Raw genomic sequence first — 6,000 nt, 5'->3', positions numbered from 1 at the left:
ACAGAATTCTCAATTGTTTAATATCCTTAACAATAAACAAACATATCACAAATCATGTTACATAAACATGTAAAACTTATACACAAAATTCCAAATTTTTAACCAACTGTTTTTTAAGAAAAGTAAGGCCACTTGCACATAATACTTACAATATCAAAATTCATACTGATAAACAGAAATCCGGGAACAACAGTTTTTAAATAACTATTTTATAAGAAATTGTGATCGCTCACACATAAAACTTATAAAATAAAGATGATGGACGAAAATAACACAATTGTATTAAAAGCAAACTACTTTTCAGGAGAATGAGATCACTTACTTATGTGTCACTTTGAGAAAAGGAATTGCGGAGACCATTTTCATTTTTAGAGTCTTGACTCCATTTCTGAAACCATAGGTAACAGTTTGCGGCCCCAAGGTATTACAGGGACTAGGCACAGTACATAACCAGGAAGAAGACAAGATGATAGATTTGCCATTAATGGAACCGCAAGAAACGACACCTTCACTCTTAAAGCTACTCTGACTATCCAATAACAAATCTTCTTGAAATCTGGAAAAGAAAAAAACAAAATTGTTCTCATATAGCAGCCATGAGTAGTGTATTTAAAGGCTAGCTTCATTATTATCTGTGACCCAACTATTTACAGGGTTTTCACTCCAAATCGGGAAGGCCATGAAGCTTAATGCTATGAAAGACAAAAGGCAGGGCAGGGCGAGGCAGGGCAGGGCAGGGATTGTGAGAGGTCTAAAGAGAGAGAGAACGTGAGGTGTCGCAGTGCAAGCAAGAGTGTGATGAGAGGTATAAGAGAGAGACTTTCTAAAGTTAAAATACCTTTTTAGAGGGAGAGAGACAATATAGCATGAGAGAGAGAGCGTATAAAAGGTGTCTTCACTACATGAACGTGGTTTGTTGGGTTGCCACGTAAGGTGGTAAACATCTCGTTTAAAATAAAACATAGTGCAAGGGAAGTGTAGACCATAAGGTCTACACTATAAAAGTAGACTAGCACCAATTTAAACAAAAATAATACCAATTGGTTGGAAATATTTTGTTAAAGCACAGCATTACTAAAGCTTGTAATCTAGGCCAGCTAGTTGTACGCATTTTATTTTATTTTATTTATTTATTTATTGTTTATATCTATCAACACTATTAATATTATGTTTTAATTTCACAAATTTTCGGGTCGTCACACACAGAGTCAGAGAGACAAAGTTTAGCAATTTTTTTATGTTTCTTATTTGTGAACAAATCTTAAAAGTAGATTTCTGACGGATTTGGTGATCTTAAGCTTAACGTGCCCCACAATGGGTTAAAAATGAAATCGATAGCCAAATCTGGCGAGATCTCTGGTGAATTCTCTCAAAATTTATGCTTCAAATGAGTTAAAAATAAAATCGATAAAGATTAATAGGGTTCGTCAAATTATGGTTCGAAAAGACTACTGATATGGAGAGAATAAGGTTCTTTACAAATTGCTCGCAATTTCGGCTAGAGATTAATCAAAATCCTATTAGAAAACTGTAAAACTGAAAAATAAATCAAACTAAACTAAAATTAATTAAACAAAAAAATTAAAAGGAAAGAAATAAAGTTACTTACCTAGCACACCCCGAGACCTGGAGTTAGTACCCGAATCAGACCGCAAGTTGTTTACATTGTACTACTCACTTTTTTCTTGAAGACTGTCAGGGTCTATCTCTTTAGGGCTTAGGCTTAATAATGAAATTAGGGTTTGATTGTAGAGAATTGAAGTTGGTGGGATTATCAGCACCTAGGGTTTATATTGGGGTTTTAGATTTTTTAGCTAGCCTAGGTTTTTCTCTAGGATTTTTCTCTCTTTAGGTTTAGACTTATGGCTAGGGTTACTAAGAAGGCTCAAATCTATAAGTTTGGTGTGGTTTGACGGGGTCTAAGCCAGTGGATTCTGGTTCCCCTGATGTTTGGGTCATTTTTGGGTGGGACACCAAACTTCCTGGCATCTGAATAGGTCTAAACATTGCACCTCCCGGTGTTTCGATGTTGTTTTTTCTCTAAAAGCCTGACCCTTAGGCTTCTAGAAATTATGGGTCGGACAAAAATGGAAATTTAGCTGAATAAATTTATTCAGCCAATATCTTTCAAACTGTGAATTGGATTTAGGTGACACCTGGACCTTGGAAAACTATTGATCTCCGCTTCAATTTGGAATCAGATTTGACCCAACTTGGGTGAACTTTGAGGGGTCTAGAGAGTTAGGATATTTGGGTGTCGGTTTCAAGTTTGGGGGTGTCGGATTCGTGTCTAGGTTGATTTTTCTATATTATAAGGCTCAAGGCTATCTAGGATGACTATTTGGTGATTTGGATAAGTCTAAAGTTTGGATTTTAGGTATAAAAAAAGGTGACTAGGGTCTATTAGATTATAGTAGTCCCTAGGGTTTAAGAACTCAAAAAAAATTAACAAATCTCAAAAATAGGGTGTCTACAATAAATTTACCTTATATTGCATAAATGAGGTGTACTTAGAAAGTCCATAAAAAACGCTTGTTCAATGTTGGAAAACTCTCCCATGATCATTTTGATATCAATATATATGGATATAATAAAAAATAGATTCAAGTCTTTAAAAATAATTTATTTTTTTACATATTATCAACACCATCCATTTACAAAATTTTCAAGTGTTCCCTTATGCGGTTTAAGGTGGGTGCCTTATACTTTTTTAGCATTAGAACTACATCTTCCAGTAGGATTTGGTAGTGTACCTTATGCTGATTAAGGTGGGTGCCTCATACAAATGCACCCCTTAAGAAAATGACTCTTTTATCAGTAAAGTAGTTGATAGGGAAATTATCGTTGATATACCTATATTTTACTATAATCGGAAAAAAAAAAAAAACTTCAATTTTTCAAAATTCACCTACACACTTTCTCATAATTTTTGGCTTTTTTTGGACCAAAATAACCTTCACGGTAGTCTTTTTACTGTAAAGAATATTACGGTAATTTAAATACCGTAATAAGTTGAAGGAGTGTATTACGATAATTAAAATACCGTAATACCTTAAAGTAGTATTACGGTAATTTAATTACCGTAATAACATTATGGTAATTTAAATACCATAATAAGTTGAAGGAGTATTACGGTCATTTAATTACCGTAATATTGCTTAAGCCTTATTAAAAGAAGACAAAATATTTTCTACTCTCTTGGGAGTCTACTATCTATTTACTCCCTCGAATAAAATCCATGCTAGCTGTATTTTTCAAATATCAAATTTTTAAAATATAATCTCTACTACTTATAGAATAATTTCAGCAAAAAAAATTTTCCAAATAAATTCTTTTGTATATTAGAAAAACCTAACACTTCAAGATTGAATAGAAACTATACAATTTTCAAAGAGCTAGATTTAAGTGTCACAGAACTCACATTTCAATTCTTTCAAAAATAATTTAATAATTTTTATATAGTTCTCAAAATTTTAGAATAAATAAAATTTATTAAATAGGTGTTTTTGAGTGAGAAAATAGATCTACATCGTGCTTATATAGAAATATGGATTTTTTGAAAAATACAGCTCCAAAGAAAACGAAATATCCCACTTAACTTAGTCCTCTTATGTTGTTATTGTTTGAATCTCCGAGGCCTCCGCTAAGGAGTACAGCTCTTTATACCCATAAATGAAGAAGTTATGAGGAAAAGCCACTGCTTCAAGTGCCATGGCTCTCCACTACTTCAAGTGCCAGGGCTCTTCTAGAGAGAGAAAGAGCCTTTCCCTAAAGCAAATCACAAGATCTCCTCTATCAGAGAGAGAGAGAAGGTAGAGAGAGAGAGCTTTTTACTTTTGTGGATACTGATGTAAACTCTTAAAACGTGCTATCACAAAAAGAAGAGAGAGAGAGAGTTTATCTATTCGTTGGATGGTGATGAGACTCACAAGAGCATGAAATAAAAGAAAAGAGAGCATGTATTGGACGGTATGACATCAATTTGCTGTTCTTGACAGGAAATTGTTCAACAGTTAACACCAAATGGCATTCTTCATTACGGAGGAAATATTTTGTACATGCTGGCTAAGTTGTTTGCTAGCTACATGGATGCCCTGATTAAAGTCCTTCCTGACTCCTCTGAAGATGATAACTCTTTCAGAGAACAAAGTAAACATAAATTTTAGGGCAGAAACAGATGCTCAGCAGCTTGATCTATTGGGCACCGCCTTTACTGTTGCTGAGGAGCTTTTACCAATGGCAGTTTCAGGTATTTGCCGTTAAAATAATGAAGGTGATGACTCAGTGAGTGTGTACTCTGATAATTCGAATCCTCTTCCTGGTAATACTAACGCCCTTCGCTTGATAAGCTTAGAGACCATTATTGTCGGCACTATGTGTTGAGTTTCATTTATAAAAAATCTTTTTGTTTTATTTAATGAGTATTGGGCAATATTATAGTAATTAAATTACCGTAATACTACCTAATTAAATTACCGTAATATTACTTTAAGGTATTATGGTATTTTAATTACTGTAATATTCCTTCAACTTATTACGGAATTTAAATTACTGTTATCTTATTACGGTAATTAAATTACCGTAATAGTACTTTAAGGTATTACAATTTTTTAATTACCGTAATATTCTTGCAACTTATTACAGTATTTAAATTACCATAATATTCTTTACGGTAAAAAGACTACCATGAAGGCTATTTTGGTCTCAAAAAAGCCGTAAATTGTAAGAAATGGTATAGATGAGATTTTAAAAAATTAGGTTTTTTTTTTCGATTATAGTAAAAATATAAGTATATTAGCGATAATTTCCCTAGTTGATACAACCATATCAATTGATTTTTAAAGAACTTTGACCATTTTATTGATATTTTTCCAATAGGACACATGAAGAACATTTTTTGAGATACGATACGTGTATTAGTTAAGAAGGGAAAAAAATTGTATAGAGCTAAAGCTCTAAACAATCAAATTAAAGCCCACCTAAAAAATTTTACTAGAAGATGTTGTTTTGATATCCAAATATCCTCAAATTGAATCATCTCGACATCAAGATACATGGCCTATGAGAAAAAAATAGAATTCAAGTTTTGGAAATAAAGCATATGCATTTTTTGGACGGTCAATATTCAAGATTTTCAAATTTTCATTACCTGCTTGATCTACACTATTTTTTAAGCTTTAAATTTTATAATCAGATATGAAAATATGTTGTAAGGCTATCACAAATTTTATAATCAAATATGAAAATATGTTGTAAGGCTATCACAAAGATTTTCAGTAGTAAAACCACATTTCTCGATACTATTTAAAGGTGTGCTTTATTTTAATTGTTTAGAGCCTAGACTCTATACAAACCGCACCTTTTAATAAGATAGTTGGATGATAATGGTTGTGCCTGTAAGCATCTTTGAGGGCGACACAAGCCAATCATGGTTGCCCATTGATGGAGAAACTGTCCCTTTCCTTCCTTACCTTCAGAAAGACACTCACCCACCACAACATACCTATGTGACAGCACCTCTCTCTCTCTCCATCTCTGTCCAACAACTTAATCGGACGGTGATGAGCTCCAATCTCCATAGTTTTAAAGATTTTTCTTTTATAAACAACGGTCGTGATTAGAGCATGGGAAATAAAAGATGCATAGCATTGTAAACGACTTTCCCAAACTTTATAAAATTTCATGAAAACGAAACCACATAAAAATTTATCATTGTTTATCATGTTAATGTTTGGAATACTTATAGTTTTTCCAAACGTTTATCCAATGCTTTAAAAAGTGAACCGATGGGTTGAATCTGTACTTTGATTGGCTGATTAATCGAGTTGACTCGGCTATTTTTCTAAAAATGCAAAATTTTAAATTATTGGGTTTGTTGTTTTAAATTTTAAAAAGGCTTTAGAATTCTCAAATCAATCTAAAAAGAAAAATGCTTATATAAGGTTGCAACCTTAAAATGTAGATTTCAATATGTACCTGAAAAATCCATCATAAAAGGTT

Source organism: Amborella trichopoda, chromosome 1 (assembly GCF_054954075.1).
Source record: "Amborella trichopoda isolate Santa Cruz 75 chromosome 1, AtrichopodaSantaCruz75HAP2 v2.0, whole genome shotgun sequence".
NCBI classification, from domain to species: Eukaryota; Viridiplantae; Streptophyta; class Magnoliopsida; order Amborellales; family Amborellaceae; genus Amborella; species Amborella trichopoda.
The sequence above is the reverse complement of the archived record's forward strand: the minus strand, read 5'-3'. Positions refer to the sequence as shown.